This window comes from Bactrocera dorsalis, chromosome 6 (genome assembly GCF_023373825.1).
Source record: "Bactrocera dorsalis isolate Fly_Bdor chromosome 6, ASM2337382v1, whole genome shotgun sequence".
In the NCBI taxonomy this organism is placed as follows: domain Eukaryota; kingdom Metazoa; phylum Arthropoda; class Insecta; order Diptera; family Tephritidae; genus Bactrocera; species Bactrocera dorsalis.
The window spans coordinates 30163714-30182098 of NC_064308.1; the positions used below are offsets into that span (position 1 = coordinate 30163714).

An 18385-nucleotide genomic window follows, 5' to 3' on the forward strand; every position below is an offset into this window, starting at 1 on the left:
ATCGCTACTTCGCTCATCACTACATAAGATGATAGGATGAAAAAAAAATTGTCAAAGAAAATAATATGGCAGTTGGGGTCAGTTACGTTAGCAAGCAAATCTAAAACAGTTTGTGCTCCTAAACCGATATTCTTATCGTGAGGGGTTGCTGCACCCCCATATAGTATACTAGAAAATAAATATCCATTTTCTGAACATAAGCACCACGACCTAAATCCAAAACGAATCGGTTTTCCTTTGATAAACATTTTACATGAGTGTCGACCAAAGTATGGAATCATCTGTTCGTCTACGGAAAGAATATGGCTAAAAACTCCGAACTGCATAAATTTTTTATTGAGAGCATCAATAAGCGGGCGAACCTTGGCAAAACGATCTACTGTATTTAAATCGGTGTTATCAGCGAGATGTAAGAACCGTTTTATTATTTTAAACTGATTACGACTCAACGCTTTTTTTTACAATTGGAATTCCCATGTCGGGCCGAACAGACCAATAATGGTCAATATGAGGCAAGGTGTGATACCCCGAAATGTACAAAATACCAATGAACCTACGTATTTCCACTGGCGTGACGTTAATGGCAGCATTGTGTTGATTCGCATATACGTTTGTGAAATGCGTTATCTCTGCATTTATTAATTTATCAAAATACAACGAGAAAATATCATACGGAGATTTAGAGCCTGCAAAAAAGTTAAATATGAATAAATACTCGTATACGTATATCTTTATATATATAAATCTTCTGACCGTGTGTTTGCATTTGAACTGCTCCTAAACGGATGGACCGATTTTGATGAAATTTTGTGTGTATGTTCAAGGAGATTCGAGAATGGTTTAGATTTACAATTTGGTCCACTGGAAAATGTTTTTTAAATTATTTTTTCATTTTTAATCATTTGTTAATTTTGGAATGTTTGACCGATAGATGACCTTAAATTGACATAAACGTGCATTACAGAAAACGATGCCAAAGTAAAAGGCGATATCTGTGGATCAAGTTTATATATTGTGGACAGAGTTGTTCGTTCTTAAGTAATAAATTGGGTGATTCATACATCTATGGGTAGCTATAACATTTTTTCATACCTACTAACTATTGGAGGGGGTATCTTGACAGGCAATTTAAAATTGGTCTGGCATAAAAAAATAGTGGCATAACTGAAGTGTTGATAAAAAGGTCTATTAAAATTTGAGATATACAGAAATCTTATCGAAGCATTGCACAGAGCAATGTAATATTTAAACGTGAACGATGAATACATATGTACATATATGTGTACAATTTCAAACTGATCCTTCCTGAAAAATAATAAAATTGCTAAATATTGGGAATGGTAGAATAGAAATGCAATCAAATACACAATGCAATGAATTAAATCTGGCTCATTTATCATTCGATGAATAATATACCACGGGCATCCCAAAAGACTGATGCCATAACCTTGCCAGCCGATTTTTTTGTCTTTCCACGCTTAAGAACCGTTTCTTAATATGCAGTCCACCAGGCTGACAATCGATTGGACTCGATTGATTTCACTGATGCACAACCCAAATTCAATAGTATTTTTACCCCAAAAACCAATTCTTTCTTAACGCACGAAATGCTTTTTGATTTATTTTTGTTGCTTAATCAATTGCTTACCAATTTCAGGAAAATTTTTTTCCATTTTGAAAGCTTCGATGTTAATTGGCGTTCGGCTGTATTCTAAAATTTCTGGGTTTTCGCCATACGGGGACAGCAAAATCAGATTTCCTCTTAAATCCGCCAGTTATCATAACATTTCCATGTGCATCAGATGTTGATGGATTTTCAGTTTCACTGAGTTCATTACCTACATCCTGCATGTTTTCTCCTTCCAATGAGTATTGTAGTTCAACATGACCAGCGATGTTCAGATTTCTGAACAGTTCTTAACGGCTACAATTGTAAATGAGATAAATCTGTATGGAAACGGATCTGATATGTCAAGTATTTATATGTATTATCGCTAACACATAAAAATACAGTCGTAAATATAAATATGTATGTTTTGGGTATTGCTTATGCTACAAGGTATGGGGTTGTTTTCAAGTGCACATGCACATTTGTATTCAATTGCCTAAATATGTACATATCTTAAGTAAATATGTTTGTTTGTTAATTGTTGAGTGCATACGTATTGCATATGAATGCATACGTGCCTCATATAAATGTATTATATGTATCTCTATGCGTTGTTTATGTATTTGTTTGTACTGCCTCAACACTGGCATATTGATTAGAGACTAATATTTAATGCACTCAATGTAAAGAAACGGAAATGATCCTAAACTATTAAAAGAGAAGAAGTAGTGTGTATGCCGTTGAGAACACTTATGTTTAAGATATGTGTACATACTTCGGTATGTACAGTAGATTAGTATTAAGATTGGTGTATGTACTCTGCATGTGGTGCATACACGAATTAGGATAAGAAATTTTATAAATAAAGGAGCTCTGGGCAACCAGAGCTGAGTACTATTTTAAATCCAAACCCGAACGCGTTGTTATTAACATTGGTGACCCCTTAGTTTATTTTACGAACACGCGAGTGAAATTTAAAAAAAAAAAAATCTGTAAGTTAGTGTTAAAAAAAAAAAAAAAAAAAATATATATATATATAATATAATAATATAAAAAATATAATAAAAAAATAATATTTTCCTTTTTAATATTAAAAAAAAAATATATATATATATATATATACATATACATATATATTTTTTAATTATATAATAATATTAAAGTGAGAAGTGAGTGTTGTGTTCATTGGCGGCACATATTTTTCCGGCAATAAATCCACATTACATCAAGGTAAGAACATTTTGCATTTTCTTTTTTAATTCATTTGTATATATTATTATATTATTTTTTTTATTTTTGGGAAAATGGAGAACCAAATAAAATTAGCAGAAGAACTGCAAAAACTTCATTTTAAGTCCATGAGTATGGATATAAATGAAGATCTAGAAAATTTGGAAAAACTCCTAGATAGTTTGGACAAAAAATGGTCAGAGTTTTAACGAAACCATTTAGAATTGTCCAAAGATCCCAAAAATAAAAAAGATAATTATTTTAAAAGTGACGTAGAAGGTTCGGTAGGCACGCTTTATTTGACAGCGCACGCCAAGTTAAGCGAATTGATCGCTATTACTAAAGAAAATAGTGCTCCCAGGAAAATGGAATGCCTTCCAAATCCTGGTTTAGTTCGCAGACTTCAATTCTTATTAACAGAATTAGAAAAGAATATTGAAGACTGCGAATTAAACGAAATAGTCTCTCTAGACAGTATAGAGAGACTAATAGAAAAAACTCGTGATACTGTGCTTGAATTTATTAGCCAGCACGAAAATGATGAATTAACGAGTAAATTCTATGATTTAAGAAATAGATTTTACAAACTTAAATTAAAATCCATTAGCAAAAAAAATGCTACTAACTTTACGCTGCCTCAAGTTGACATTCCCATTTTTTCAGGAGATTACGCTCAGTGGCAAACTTTTAAAGAATTGTTTGAGCAACTCGTAGTCTCTCAAAATGTTTCAGACACATATAAAATGTGTATTTTAAAAACAAAATTAAGAGGATCGGCTGCAAGTTGTATTGCAAATTTGCCTTCAACCTCGACTAATTTTTCAGTTGCCTGGAACCTTCTTAATGAAAAATTTACGAATAAAAGGTTACTCGCAAACACTTATTTCAAACAAATTTTAGATGCACCAGTAGTGACTGAGACTGCTTTTAGTGTACGAAAATTTCAAGAAAAAATTTCTGAAAGTACAAAAGCATTGGAAAGTCTCAGTTTGTCTGCAGATAATTTGTTGCAAGCTTTATTAAATTATACGCTTGTGCAAAAATTGGACAACAATTTAAGACTTAGGTATGAAAATTCCCTTAAAAACCCTAAGGAAATACCTAGCTTAAATTCATTACAATCGTTTCTGAATCATGAAGGGAATGCACTAGAAGCAGCACAAGCTTCAAAAACATCACCAAAATTTCAAAATGCAGAATTTAAATGCATAATGGGATGTAATAATTCACATAATATATTTTATTGTCATAAATTTAAAGCCCTTTCTACACAGGACAAATGGGATGCAGTAATGAAACACAAATTATGCACCAAATGTCTTAAAACAGGGCACAATATAAAAGAATGTAAAGGCGAAAGTTGCCTCACTTGTAAAGGAAACCATCATTTATGGCTTCATAAAGATAAAACTTCTAAAGCAAAAAGCACAATCATTAAAAATACAAAAAATGATAAATTAAAAAATGATTCTAAACATGTCCTGCTAACCACAGCAATTGTTGGTATAAAAGGTCGTGATGGAAGAATAATAAAGGCACGTGTTTTATTAGATAGTGGGTCTCAAGTTCACCTAATAACCAAAGAACTAAAAAATAAATTAAAACTTCCTTCCAGCAGAGAATCTGTGACTATTGAAGGGGTTGGACGAAACAAGATCAATACAAAAGAAAAAGTTAGTCTTCAATTAAAATCAGTAATAGATCCTTACGAGACAAATTTAGACACATTTGTGGTACAAAATATTGTGTCAAATGTGCCAACAGAACACATAAAAGTCAAAAATATTCCAGAGAATATAAAACTAGCAGACCCTTCATTTAATGTTCCAGGTAAAATTGACTTACTTTTAGGTGCGGACATATTTTTTGATCTGTTAAAAGAAGAGAAAATAACTATTGAAAATATGAATTACAAACTGCAGAACAGTGTGTTTGGGTGGTTGATATATGGATCAACTAACAAAAGCTCCAATTTAGCGCACTGTGGTGTTGTGACATATTTAGATAAAAATTTAGATAATCCACGAAAAAAGTTTCGGAAAATAGAATCCTTGGAAAAATGTGTTAATAAAACCAAAAAGGAAACACAGTACAAGAAAAATTCTCGTAATAATTTAAAATTCCCCGCAGATAGTAAATTAACTGCAGCTTTTCCATTCGAAAAGAAAAATATAATCTTAAGAGATTCTTCTTCACAAACAAAAGGAAGATTAATCTCTCTAGATAGAAAATTTAAAAATAATAAACCACGAAAAAGAAATAAATGCCAGGTTTCCTTGGAAAATATTAAAAGTGGTACATTTGTATTTTTTAAAGAACAAAATATTCCACCATTGCAGTGGAAGAAAGGACGTATGGAAAACGTCATTTTAACCCAAAATTGCAAATGTAGACGTAAGGATAAGCAATGGCACATCATAAAGAGCGATGCACATTGTTTACCCTTTTCCTACCAAAGAAAAAATTCATAAATAATAAAGAGAAAAGCGGTCGACTCGAACTAAAAACCAAGAAAAATAAAAAACCTTATTGTTATTATTACTTTGTTAAGCTTATTTATAATTTTACAATCTATAAAATGTTTAAATATAACATAAGTTATTAAAAAAAAAATAGTTCTGAAGTATGTTTCAAAAAAAAAAGAAGATCTGTTGGCTTGACCAGGGCAACGTGGGATTTAATTATCCACATCGATCTATTTCAATATTCGGTTGAAAGGCAGCAAATTTTAAATTCACTGAAATATTTAAAATACTCAACAAGTGAACTCAATGACTCAGCAGCTGCACAACAAATACTTATTGAACAGCTTCACGACATCATCGCGTTCACGGGGAGGAGGATGAAAAGGAAGACTAGGTCAGTGTTACCCTTCAAAGGATCATTACACCACTCCTTGTTTGACCTGATGAATGAAGAATATTATGGAGTATTGAACAGACCTTACGGTTCTCAGATGGTCAGTTCGTGAACTTGATTCTCGATAATGGTGGTGATTTGACCAACTTAGTGCATGAAAAGTCCCCACGAATCGGACTTCAAGTGTTTGAGCGAGAAATTACAACCGGTGTACACAATTTATGTGAAATGGTGAAGGAGAGACATCTCGGTGTGCTAGCCATCAACGTCAACGACTCGGCGACCAAGAGAAAATTCTATAATCTGTATGGTTGTCGCGAGTAGCTAATTGATGGTATTAAACGGTCCACCGATGTGATGATTTCTGGCAAAGTGTGCTGTGTTGCTGGTTATGTGATATGGGCAAAAGATGCGCATAAGCTCTGAGTAGTTTCGGCGGAATCGTTATTATAACCGAAATCGATTCCATCATTGTTTTGCAAGCGGCTATGAAAAGCTATGAAGTAACCACTAAGGAGCAAGCATACAAAGAAGCTATCATCTTCGTAACAACAACTGTTTGCAAGGACATTATTACTGGCGCACATTTTGAAAACATGCCTGACGATGCGATCATTTGTAATATTGGTAATTTCGATTTTGAAATCGGCGTCGCATTTTTGAATGCAACGCCAAAGAGAAAATTATTATCAAACCTCAAGTTGATCGTTATACACTATCCAATGGTAATCATATTATTTTGTTGATCAAAGGACGTCTGGTAAACTTGGGCTTCGTGCACGGTCATCCCAGCTTGAGATGTTCAACTCATTCAGAAATCAATTGGTGGCACAAATCGAATTGTGGATCAAGGCTGACAAATACAACGTAGAATTGTATATATTACCGAAAATAATCGATGAAGAGATCACCAGTTTACACTTGGAGAAATCGGGCATACGACCTGAAAAGTCCCGTGATTAAATTCGAAGCACTTGGACTTAGAATGGCAGTCATAGTAACACTAGTCCTACGACGCATCTGCAACGCAGCAAGGAACGTATATCCCATAGGAGGATATATATTTAGAAATTAGTTATTAATCTTAGAAAATGAAAATTATATTAAAAATTTAAAATGTATACAATAAAAAAAATGACTTATATTAGAAAAATTATAACGAGTTCGATCCGCCAATCTTGTAATTAAAAATGTAATTAACATGCCCAAGATTTAAAAATACTTGAATTATTTTGAAGTGTAAACACTTCAACGTGGGCAGTATGTTCAGATTTCTGAACAGTTCTTAACGGCTACAATTGTAAATGAGATAAATCTGTATTGAAACGGATCTCATATGTCAAATATTTATATGCATTATCGCTAACACATAAAAATACAGTCGTAAATATAAATATTTTTTTTTTTTTTTTTTTTTTTAAAGTAGGAGGAAGCATCGAAAGCCGAAGTGCGGGACTTTAATCCGCTAAACCTAACCTACTCCCACCTTATATCTCTCCCACGGGACCACTGGACAAAGTATTACTTCATGGGAGAGAAGAAGACGTTTAAGTCTCCTCTATTGCACGGACTGACTGACGCCTAATCTGTTCTAATTGTCTCAATTTTGTCATAATTTGATTTGCCGCTTCACTGACAGCTTTCCACTTTACAGAGGACTCGCACATAAGTGCTGTCAAATTTTCCACCGTGATACTACCTCCAAGGGTGGTTTTCAGCTTTTCCCTTATGCTTGAAAACCGAGGGCAATAAAAGAACACGTGTTCAGAGTCTTCTCTACACTCTGAACACGTCGGACAGTATGGACTAAAGTCATGACTATATTTGAAAAGGTAGCTTCTGAAGCAACCATGCCCACTGAGTATTTGGGTAAGATGGAAATCCAGATCCCCATGTTGTCTACCTATCCACGAGTGTATGTCCGAAATCAGTCGGTAGGTCCACCGTCCTTTGCATGAAGTTTGCCACCGTTGCTGCCACATTGCAATGCTTTTATTTCTCTCTTCTCTTTTTGCTGTGGTAGACGTGTCTGATAAATTATATATTCGCGCGAATTCGTCTCCCTGGATGTCAATCGGTGCCATACTGGCTAATACCTCGGCGGCGTCACTTGAAATAGTTCGGAAAGCACTTATGACTCGTATTGCTGAAAGCCTATGCACTGTGTTAATTTGTCTAGCATATGATTTTGTTTCTAGCGCCTGTATCCATATTGGAGCCGCATACAGGATCACTGAACTTATTGCCTTAGCTATTAAACATCGTCGGCTGGAACGCACACAGCCTTTATTAGCCATCATTCTAGATAACGCATTATATATTTTATTCGCTTTACGTGTCGCATTCTCCAAGTGTTCCTTGAACTTGAGCCTGGAGTCCACTATTACCCCAAGATACTTCAGCTGCGGCTGTGAAGTAATCTCACATTCTCCTATGGTTAACGATATGTTCTCTTCAATTTTCCTAGAGCTTATGAGCAAGACTTCTGTTTTCTGCTCAGCCAGCTCTAGACTCATGGTAGTAAACCATCGGCGCAAGCCATTTATGCTATCATTGCATTTGACCCGGAGGTCATCCAGATGTTTGGCTACAGCTACCACTATGAGGTCATCCGCATATGCGATTGTTTTCACATTTTTTGGTTGCGGTATTCTTAACACCCCGTCGTACATCAGGTTCCATAGCAGCGGGCCTAAAACCGAGCCTTGCGGTACTCCACTGGAGATAGTGTAGCTCTGAGTGCCCTCGTCCGTCTCGAATAGCAATCTCCTATTTTGAAAGTAACTCATTATGATATTTATCAGATAATGAGGAGCATGTATATCGTGCAGAGCTGTTATTATATTTGACCATTTTGCGGAGTTGAACGCATTCTTCACATCCAGGGTTATTAGCGCGCAGTATTTTTTTGTGCCACCTTTCCATCTTTTTCCACTTATTGCACATTTCGCAGTATCAACTACTTCCCTTAGTGCGTCAATAGTGGACCTCTTTTTAATAAAGCCGTATTGTCTCTCTGATAATCCGCCGGCTTTTTGGATTGCTAACTCCAAGCGGTTTCTTACAATGCTTTCGTACACTTTTCCAATTGTGTCGAGCATGCAAAGAGGTCGATAAGATGAAGGTTCTTCTGGTGGCTTTTTTGGCTTTGGCAGTAGAACCAGACGCTGTATCTTCCACGGATCGGGGAATACCTCTTCTAATATACACGCATTGTACATGTTAACAAATAAACTGGGCCTTAGGGTTATGGCTTCTTTAAGGGCTCTATTTGGTATACCATCTATTCCTGGCGCTTTGGAGTTTTTGATCTTTTTCGCAATAGCCAATAGTTCGTCTTCTGTGACTAGTAGGGGTGGCTCCGTAGCTTCGTTTCGTCTAATATAGGAAATGGGGGCATGTGTCGGGAATAACGCTTCGACAACGTTTTTCATAAATAATGCATTCTTGGGTTGCTGCGACTTATTTTTGAACTTTGACATACAAATTTTGTATGCTGTTCCCCAGGGGTCTATGTTGGCTTCTTCGCAGAGCTTTTCGAAACAGGATCTCTTACTACGGATAATGGCTGACTTCAGGAGCTTTTTTGGCATTTAAATGCTTCTCTAAGGCTGAATTCGTTATCACTTCCCAGGTTACGCTGTAGGCGGCGTCTAGCTGAGTGACAGAGCTTCCTCAGCTTGGCAATTTCGTCGTTCCACCAGTATACCGGCTTTCGATTGTTATAGTATCTCGTCCTGCGCATAGTTGCATCGCAAGCTGCAACTAGTTCTTTCCGCACAGCGGATACTAAGTGGGCTGCGTTTTCGCCTGATGCATTTGCCGTACTCCAGACGCTCTGGAAGACGTCGGTTTCAAATTCCTTTTGACGCCAACTTCGTTTTCGAGAGGTATTTCCCGGACAGCGTTCCGTTTCCTGGGAGAACGAAACTTCAGCAATTATCGCCATATGGTCACTATTTGTGTACATATCTGACACCTTCCACTTAGTATGCCTGCTAAGTGCGTCGTTAGCAAACATTAAGTCTATTATTGATCCTTTATTTCCCTTTTGAAAGGTATTTTGTGTGCCACTGTTTAAAATTGTAAGGTTTGTTTGACACAGAAATTCTAAAATGAGGCGACCACGATGATTAGTCATTCTGCTACCCCAAGCAGTAGACCATGCGTTAAAATCTCCCGCTATTATTATTGGCGATTTGCTTCTGATTTCTAGAGATAACTCCAGGAGAAAATCTTCAAACTCGCTAATTGTTGCGCTAGGACGAGCATAACAGCTTACAAAATAAATTCCTTCTATATTCGCCCATGTAAAGCCATTATGGGATTCGTTGGAACGTGATGTGAAGGCTTGACCTTTGCAGGCCCATATTGCCGCTTTGCCACTTATATCTTTACTCCAAGTGCTTTCCGAACGTTGAGAGTATTGTTCGCTTAATAGGGCGACATCTATGTTTTCATCCAGCACCGTCTGTTTTAGAAGGTCTTGTGCTGCAGCGCAATGGTTCAGATTTAATTGCAATATCTTCATTTTTTCGTTGTCTTCAACATATCTGCGTATTTAGGACAGACCGTACTTAAAACGGAGTGCTCTCCTTTGCATAGCATACAACATGGGGAATTTGTGCATGTCTTTGCCACGTGACCTGGGGTTCCGCAACGTGTACAAAGGGAAGACCTATCAATGGGGCTGCAACATTTGTGCGCTATATGTCCTAGTTGGAAGCACCTAAAACAACGAGTAATAGGTGAAAATTCTCGGAGGCGGCATATAGACCACCCGATCTTTACTTTGCCACACTTGAGTAAAATTTTGGCATCCTCAGCTCGTAGGCATATAAGAGCTATTTGTGTGCCACTTCGAGTTTTCCGCAAACTTTTTATATTTTGCTTCCCCAGGTTTTGGATCCCACACTCCTTTTGTAATGCCTCACAGATTTCTTCAGGGGTGGTTATCTCATCCAAGTCTTTGCACATAATGGTAATATTATGAGCTTTTGGCTGTATTACGGCCATCTCACCAATAACTCCTTCTAGGGCGCTTTCGAACGTGTCGGCTCTCTTTTCTGCTTGATTTTTTAGTTCGATTAGCAGGTCTCCTTTGAGGGTTTTTCTAATGTACCTCACGTTTGAGCCCAGTTCTTCAAGGCCTCTATCACATTTTATTTTTTTCAGAATATCCGCATACGACGCTCCCTCCTTTTTTGTTAAGATTATAGCGTCTGGTTTCGATCTGATTCTCTTCTCGATCGGTTTCTTCCTTCTAACAACGTCTGTCCATTTTTCGACTGCGGGCTTGTCACCCAAACTGTCTTTGTGCATGTATTCCGTGACCTCACTATGTGTTGCTTGCACTTTGTGATTCATGTTTTTGGGCTTCTTTGTTGGTGGCAAATATCCCAATATCTCGCGTGGTCTCTTTGGAGCATTTTTTTCACTTTGAATAGGGGATACTTGCGACGCTTTCCCTACCATGAGTATTTTCGACGGCTTCTCTTGCTTTTCTGCATTATCATACAAGCTTGTGATACAGCTTACAAGATCACGCATAGCTTGATTTATATGTCTCTGACCGGACATCATATTTTCGAGCTCTCTAATTTTTCTACCCAGTTTGCAGAAAATATTGGGATTTTCTCCATTGTTAAGCTTCTCAGATTTGCCACCTTTGCCTGCTTTTTCGGCATTTTCGCAAATTTTTGCTGATCCAGCAGCGGTGGGTTCTTCCGGTTTGCCTTTTGGAGGCGTTCTCAAGATTTTGGAGTTCCTCCGAAAAGGATTCTCTGGTGTACATCCCAAACTGTTCTCAGAGGCCATGACTCTGCCAGAGAATAGTTGGGAACACCTGTCAGTAGGTACGTTCAGTCCTTTCCCCTAATAAACCCTACTTATATTTTGGTGGTTGGCAATGCTGTAACCAATGCAAAACGAAGAAGGAGAAAAAGGAGAAACAAAACAAAAAACAGCTGACAGACAAAATCAAAACGGCAAAAAAGAATAAAGTGCACGTTTGGATTAGCTGTTACGTGGGGAAATTGCTATTTAATTTTTTATAAATTTACCAAAAAAGGGGCAGGTATGTATGTGCCAAATAGATTCTATTGAACTAAATTAAAGTACTTATCTATTTTTGGTGTTAGCATCCAGTCAATTAAAGTCCTGTTCCAGTCTCCCGGTAAGTCTTAAACAAAAAAGTTTGCTATCACTTTAAAAAACTAGAGATCCTTGCTAATATTCTAGACCACTGAAAAAACACGTCTGCTTTCACTGACTACTTTCACATGTTCGAAATATAAATATGTATGTTTTGGGTATTGCTTATGCTACAAGGTATGGGGTTGTTTTCAAGTGCACATGCACATTTGTATTCAATTGCCTAAATATGTACATATCTTAAGTAAATATGTTTGTTTGTTAATTGTTGAGTGCATACGTATTGCATATGAATGCATACGTGCCTCATATAAATGTATTATATGTATCTCTACGCGTAGTTTATGTATTTGTTTGTACTGCCTCAACACTGGCATATTGATTAGAGACTAATATTTAATGCACTCAATGTAAAGGAACGGAAATGATCCTAAACTATTAAAAGAGAAGAAGTAGTGTGTATGCCGTTGAGAACACTTATGTTTAAGATATGTGTACATACTTCGGTATGTACAGTAGATTAGTATTAAGATTGGTGTATGTACTCTGCATGTGGTGCATACACGAATTAGGATAAGAAATTTTATAAATAAAGGAGCTCTGGGCAACCAGAGCTGAGTACTATTTTAAATCCAAACCCGAACGCGTTGTTATTAACAAGCGATTTCATTTAAAAAATCATCATTGTTGTCATTCAGATTAATCTGGTCATCGTCCAGATCTTCTTCATCTGTCATACACTCCACATGAGGTGATGGAATGTTTATGACGTCGACATCTGTTGCATTCAATACAGCTTGATCCTCCCCGTCATCTGAAGATGGCTCATTTAAAATGACCATGATTTCACTAATTTTTATTGCTTTACGAATCGGCATTATCTTCACCAATTGATTTTATTGTACTACGCAAGTTCGAAATCTTTCTTTTTGCAATAACAAAAGCAAACAGAATCAATTCGGGGAACTCCCTTTTTAAATTTTACGTTACGATAGTCAGAGGGAAACAAATATATGAGACAAAAAGGTTACATGCGGACAGGTGATGATAGACTTAAAACGATAAAAGTATAAAATTCGAAAAAACTAAAGCAAGGGCCATTAAATATTTGATATTTTGAAGATATATACTTGCCTTTTACTTAATAATAACAAAAATCATGCTTGAACAAATTTTGTCCTACTTGACGATTTCTGGCCAGTGGTCGATTTTTCGACCACCAAAGAGTATGTACTTAGTTTTAAAAGTTAAAAAACTTGTAATATTGAGGTGAGCTTCTTTTGATTGTTAAAAGTTGATCTCTTGTCTTCGTATATAATTAAAAATAAAAACAATTTTTTTTGTTTTCCCAATTTTTTTAAATTAAACAAAAACACTTTAAAAAATTATTTTTTTTATGATTCTACCAAATTTTTCATTTAATGTTTTTACTGAAAAAAACTGTCCTTTATGTTTTAATAAAATTCAGAATTTAATTTTTCTGAAATCTGGAATCATGAAAATAGCACTTAGCTTCAGAAATATGGACCTCCAAAGTTGATGGTCGAAAAATCGACCAGCGGCCGAATATGGGTTAAGTAAATCTATCGAATATTACAATAACTCCTATCAATTCATTACAAAAGAAAACCATTTAACATAGAATCAGGAAATTGTAATAGTTAAATATATACCTATATAAATTTACTATAAATAGTGATACGTTTTAGTAAAAGGATGTAAAGAGTTCCGTGTTTTTTTTCTCCGTTTTCAACAAATTTACCGATGGGGAAGTTACATGTTGGAATAAATATATTGTATTTATTGTGAAATGCGCAATTTAGATTAGTTACAAAATTTGAGTGGGAAAATAATTGACCTGCCAGTCTTAGCTCTAATTCGATAATGCCATTTTAAGAAGAATATACATAACTGTAAACTGCGAAAGTAGGTGTAAGTGAACAATGCGATAAATAAGAATACAAACTAAACATCGCAGTGTTGCCAGACTTATGCAAAATCTTATACATACATATTAAGCTTATTCTTATACAATTTCAACACTTCTTCTTAAGCAAATTTATGTATGTTATACAAAATTATAAAAATTACATTTTAATTCAAACCAAGTAGTTTTGTAAAGTAACAGTGCTTTTGCTTACATAAATTTTTAGTAAATATATCAGCAATGTTTTTATCTGTGGAAACATATTTTAATACAATTTCATTTCTCGCAATTTTTTCTCTTATAAAATGAAATTTAATGTCAATATGTTTTGTTCTTTTATGATGTACAGGATTTTTGGAAATATGTTGAGAGCTTAAATTATCTCCGCAGATAATCATTGGCTCCTACTTTGTCCATCCAATTTCGGTTAAAAGATTACGTAAGTATATTGCTTCTTTAGCGGCTGCAGTCAGAGCAACATATTCTGCTTCTGTGCTGCTTAAGCTTCCACCCAAAAGGAATGCATACCCAGAGTAGGATTTTCTATCCAGCTGATCGTTTGGGTTGGCCAACTTTCCGGTATACGATTCTCAGATGAACTGCACTAGAGAGATATCGTAAGACGTGCTTAGCGGCAGCTTCGTGCTCCGCATGTGGATTTGTATTGCGTTGCGACAATTTACCCACAGCATGCAAAATGTCAGGCCGGCTCAAAATAGCTAGGTACATCAAAGACCCTATTAGTGATTGGTATTTATTAACGCAGCTATTATCCTTGCAACCGATATGAAAACCTGGGTCGAGCGGTGTTACAGCTGCACGACAGTCTTTCATACCGTATTCGTCTAACAGATTTTTGATATACGTTTTTTGACAAAGTGATACTGCACCTCGATCGCCGTCTCGTTGTATTTCTAACCCAAGAAAATATGAGGTCATGCATCTCGAATTTGGATGCTATCTTCTTCTTAATCGCGCGTATCTCGTTCTCGCTGGGTGATATGATTAATAAATCGTCCACGTAAACAGCGATGTAGCTGCTTTGATGCTGAAGTAAAGGCAAGCCTCGTGCTTGCTTTGTTTGAAGCCAATATTTTGTAGTTAGTACTTCATCTAGCGTCTGGTTCCATACGCGACCGGATTGCTTAAGCCCATATATAGCTTTATTGAGCTTTAAAACTTTGTTAGGATGCTTTGCGCTTACGAAATTTTGTGGTTGCTGCATGTATACTACTTCATCTAATTTGCTGTTTAGATATGCGTTGGAGATGTCCGCTTGATGCATGTACAGTTGTTTTTCTGCAGCTATGGCGAACTACATACGAATGGTTTCGTAGCGTATTACAGGAGAGAAGGTTTCACTGTAGTTGATTCCCAATTGCTGTCCGCAACCCTTTGCGACCAATCTAGATTTGAATTTTTCGATTTCCATCTCGATTTCTCTTTACTCGAAATACCCATTTCGAACCAATTGACTTTGCACCAGTAGGCAAATCAACCAACTCCCAAGTGTTGTTAGCTATAAGTGCATTGTACTCTGATTGCATTGACGCTTGCCAATTTGTTGCATATTGGCTCTACAATGCTTCTGCGACTGTTTGAGGTGTTTCGACATCATCAAAAGAATTCAAGTTATTTAACACGTTATACGCCTTTTTGGGTCTGCCTGGTTGACCTGTGCGTATAATTTTTGGATGCCCTGGGCCCCGTTGTTGCGTTTCTTGTTGATCATTATCACTAGCGCTGACAAACTCTTCTTCTTCTTCTTCTTCGTCGGAGTCGCCACACTCGTACTGTGGTTTATCGTTACAATTTTCAGATGTTGACTCACTTTCAACTTGATTTGACGTTGCATCTTCTTCGGAAGACGTGTGTGACTCAAGACGAATAATGTTTGTCTCAAAGTCATCATTTCGCTCTGATGAATTACATTTCTCAGATGTTACTGTGTCAAACTCACCTTCAACAAATTTTACATCCCTGTACGCTTTGCTTTAAATTTGCCCGTTCTATTTTTATCTATAGCAAATGCACGTGAACCGAAAACTCGAAGATGTTTTACCGACGCTTTGCGATCTTTCCACACTTCGAAAGGGGTACACCCATTTAAAGCCTTAGTGGGGCACCTGTTGCGCAGATATGCGGCCGTTTGTACAGCTTCGGCCCATAGAAATTCTTCTAATTTCGCGTGAATCAATAAACTTTTCGCCATTTCCACTATTGTACGGTTAACGCGTTCAGCAACGTTTTGTTGAGGCGTGTACGGAACAGTGTTTTGCCTTTTTATACCGCATTCATTTAAAAAGTTATTAAATTCATTGTTCATATATTTAGTTCCGTTGTCACTACGCAAACATTTTATTTTGTTACCGGTTTGCAATTCAACGTAGCTTTTAAATAGTTTAAATTTCTGAAACACTTCATTTTTAGCGCGCATGAAGTAAACAAAAATTTTACGCGTATAGTCATCGATGAAGGTCACGAAATAGCGATTTCCAGCTATTGATTTAACGTTCATTGGGCCACAGACGTCGCTGTGCACCAACTCAAGTACACTTTTTGTCACACGCTTTGCGTTTTTAGAGAATGGTAATGCACACAATTTTGCTTGGCTGCATGTATTATTCATGTCCGTATATACACATTCAATGTCCATACCTTCTACTAGTTTTTTATCATTTAATAATTTTAAACTTTGAAAGTTTAGGTGACCAAAGCGATTGTGCCACATTTTTGCATTTGATGTGTCCCTTAACATATGCACTTCACTGTTTTTCGCCAGCGTTTCATACAAATACAAGTTGCCTTCTTGCTTCGCTCTTAACACAACTTCATTGTTTTTGTTTTTTATTTGCACTTCTTTTTCGCCAAATATTATTGAATTTTTGTATTGTGTCGATTTATTAACTGACAAAAAATTCATTTGCAAAGAAGGTACGTACAGCACATTACGCATTTCAATATTTCTTTTGTTTACTTTTAAGACAACTGTGCCTATACCGAACAATTCAACGTATTTATCAGCTGCTAATTTTACCGAAGTCTTTGTTTCACTGAACGACACAAACATGTTTTTGTTGCAGCACATATGTGTTGTCGCGCCACTGTCAATACACCACGTATTTTTTCTTTGCTCCGCGGCACTTACATGTAACAGACAATTTGAATATTCTGTTTTGCACTTGTTTTCTTGCGCTGTCGCTTTTTTGCGACATTCACTAGCACGATGCCCAATTTTATCGCAATAGAAACACTTGCCTTTGAATTGTTGCTTTTAATCGTTTTTCTTTATGTTCTTTTTTACACCTTCGTTATGACTACTGTTCGTTTTTTGATACTTATTGTATTGCGCATCCCTTTGCACATGTGTGTGTGCGTATACCGACGCACTTGAATTATCGCATTCGCTTGTTTCTACCTTTCGCGCAGCTTCTTCTAGAAGTTTCAATTTTACACTTTCAAACGACGGCAAGTTGTCCATTTCAATCGCAACAACAAAATTCTCCCAAGAATTTGGTAGGCTACACAAAAGCATAATTGCTTTAAGCTCATCATTAATTTTTATGTCAAGCTCAGCCAATTTGTCTATAGTTTCGACAAATGTTTGCACGTATTTTGATGCGTCTTCCCCTGGCTGCATCTTTAAGCGCAAAAGCTTTTGGTAAAGTTGAACTTTTCTGACTGGTCCGGTCGGCAAATGAACATCACGCAATTTTTTCCATGCGTCCGCTGCGGTCGTACAAGCTTTTATATACAAAAGCTGATTTGGCTTTACGTTTAAAGTGAGGCACGCTAACGCCTTTTGTTCTGTCGTGTCCCATTTTGCTGATTCTGCTTCAGTTGCTGTCTCGGGCTTCGCATTTATGATCACCTGCCACAAATCAGGCGTAATTAACACACTGCGCATGGTCATGCACCACACGTCGTAGTTATCATCACCAAGTTTTTCGATTTGATGTGACACAGTCATTTTGCTTGGCAAAAATTTTTGTACACCGACACGATATACCGATTTTTATTGCCGTTTTCGCGCACTACTTATTCGCGATGGGTCTGGGCCCATAACCTTTGTTGGAATAAATATATTGTATTTATTGTGAAATGCGCAATTTAGATTAGTTACAAAATTTGAGTGGGAAAATAATTGACCTACTTAATTTTAAATCATCATACCGTTATTGAAATATTTGCATTCTTTCTTACATTTAGATTTATTAGAGAAAAGTAAATTTTGTATTTTTTAGTCTTAAGATCACCTTGAAAATAAAAGGAGCTAGAGCTATTAAGCTACTTAAAACGTGTATTTTATTACATAACTCGCACACTCGCTTTAACGGATGATGAGTTTTGGCGCGAGTTTATCGAAGTCTTTAGAAGTGAAAAAAATAATATGGGAAGTGAAAAAAGACAATAAAACAAATTAAAGCGATCACAAAGCTGGGAAAATGGATGAGGAACTGCTATAGGCGTGAGTTTTCCAAAATAAAAAATTCGGCAAGGTCTGGTGCTGGTGCTGGAATTAATACTTTTGACTTAGACTAGGTGGAAAAATTGCTACCAAAAATTTTAAATCCCCGAAACTTTCTCCGGATGACAAAAATCGTAGA

At 36.3% G+C, this 18385-nt stretch overlaps 1 protein-coding gene and 1 pseudogene across 2 annotated transcripts in view; one reads left to right on the forward strand and one right to left on the reverse strand.

The window, feature by feature from the left end:
- Positions 1-18385, reverse strand: part of LOC125779382 (uncharacterized) — a 554603-nt gene that overhangs the window by 363279 nt on the left and 172939 nt on the right. The window lies entirely within an intron of this gene.
- Positions 5313-6661, forward strand: LOC125779731 (adenosylhomocysteinase-like; annotated as a pseudogene).